Source organism: Palaemon carinicauda, chromosome 20 (genome assembly GCF_036898095.1).
Source record: "Palaemon carinicauda isolate YSFRI2023 chromosome 20, ASM3689809v2, whole genome shotgun sequence".
Taxonomy (NCBI): Eukaryota; Metazoa; Arthropoda; class Malacostraca; order Decapoda; family Palaemonidae; genus Palaemon; species Palaemon carinicauda.
Window position 1 is genome coordinate 121421996 of NC_090744.1, and position 2500 is coordinate 121424495.

A 2500-nucleotide genomic window follows, 5' to 3' on the forward strand; every position below is an offset into this window, starting at 1 on the left:
AAGTATATATATATGTTTATATATGAATGTGTGTATATATATATATATATATATATGTGTGTGTGTGTGTATGTAAATATACACACATACAAAACAGTACATGTATATAAATGTGTATATATATATATATATATATATATGTGTATATATATATATATATATATGTATGTATATACTGTATATATATATATATATATATATTTCCTTACCTCACTGGGCTATTTTTCCCTATTGGAGCCCTTGGGCTTATAGCATCTTGCTTTTCCAGCCAGGGTTGTAGCTTGGCTAGTAATACTACTACTACTACTACTACTATTATATATATATATATATATATATTTTATTTATTTATATATTATATGAACAGAAAAAATAAGTGTTATGCATATATATGTATATATATATATATATATATATTATATATATTTTATATATGTATATATATATATATATATATATATATATACATTATTTATTAATAAAGAAACTGATAGTCCACCTCCATCTCCCAGAGATTATCAAAAGAAATTCTACCATCGTCTACTATATTGACTGACACCTACCATATGTTCCACATAACTTTAATCTCTGTGTACGTATGTACTCACATGTAATGAACTTAACAGACAAATAAACACTCCCTTCTACACTCAGCGTCTAGATCTCACCAAGAAGAACCTAAATATCTCAAGATATGTATCATGGAAAATATAAATTTTATGAGAAATATTTCAGGGATTTTCCCCCTGGCGGAGACTGTCCGAACCAGAACTCCTAAGAGGTGTGCGGTGCCGAATGTTAAGTGCATTTTTGTGCCTGACATTTCTCGCCTATTCCAATACTTGCCAGAATTTTTGCGAGTGGTTACTGCGTTTTTGGTAACTTATTATTATTATTATTATTATTATTATTATTATTATTATTATTTCTTGGTGGGAGACCCTCCTTCAAACAGGTGGAGTTAAATACTATGGCTGCATCGGCAGAATTCAATTTCTTGTCCAATTTCTCGATTCTTCGGGCAATTCTTTTTTCAGGATTGCTACATTCAGCTAGCAAGTTGGCGAAGCTCATCAGGGTGAAGGATACAACTCAGGTTAAGGCTGGATGTAATTAATACAAGTACAAATATTGTTTTTAGTACTTTTTTAGCAATCCTGGAAAAAGAATTGCCCGAAGAATCGAGAAATTTGACAAGAAATTGAATTCTGCCGATGCAGCCATAGTATTTAACTCCACCTATTATTATTATTATTATTGTTATTATTATTATTATTATTATTATTATTAATATTATTATTATTATTATTGTTATCATCATTATTATTATAATTATCATTATTATTATTAATATATATATATATATATATATATATATATATACTTATGTATATTTATTTATATATATATAAAATTAATATTTAATAGCTACAAAACATAAAAGAGGAAATGTTTCAGTTTATTATTTCGTGTTAATTTTGAACATATAATAACAACCCCATATTCATTGATGCATTAATGTAGATTATTGCAAGCAAGTAATATATCAAAGAGTGAGTTATTTTCAATATGATTAAAATTAATAAGTTCTTCCTTTCTATAGTTTGTGACAGAGATTATATAAAAAAAAGCAAATTAGATTCTATTCTGTATACGAAATGATGTGATATATAACATAATTTTCCTCTGTGTCAAAGGAAATTAAATTATATATTACCCTGATATTCATTTATCGTTTTAAAAATGTGTTTATTTACCCGGGAGGAAATAATTATCGTTGCTAATTACATATCTGGTTAATGAAAGTTTATTGCAGTTTTGTAATGAAATAATTATGAAAATTACCGACACATTAGCGTAAAATAGTCCTTAATAGAGTTATCTATGGGATAATGTAATACATTATTTTCCTCTGAATTGTTCTTTTTAAATGAGTAATTGCAATACAAATTATTATTATTTTTATTATTATTATCATTATTATTATTATTATTATTATTATTGTTATTATTATTATTATTATTATTATCCTTTTTATTATTATTGTCATTATTATTATTATTATTATCATTATTATTATTATTATTATTATTGTTATTATTATTATTAATAATATTATTATGGATATTGTTTTTAGCTAAGCCACAACCCTATAGTCCATTTCTTTTAGCTAGTCATATTTGCACCGACTCGCAGCGGTGCCCTTTTAGCTTGGAAAAGTTTCCAGATCGCTGATTGGTTGGACAAGATAATTCTAACCAATCAGCGACCAGGAAACTTTTCCGAGCTAAAAGGGCACCGTTGCGAGTCGGTGCAAATATGACTCTCTAAAAGAAATGGACTATAGTTGGAATGCTTCAAGCCCAAAGGCTCCAACAGACAAAAATAGCCCAATGAGGAAAGGAAACAAGGGAATAAATAAACTACAAGAGAAGAAATAACAATCAAAATAAAATATTTTAAGAACTGTAACAACATTAAAACTAATTGTTCATATATA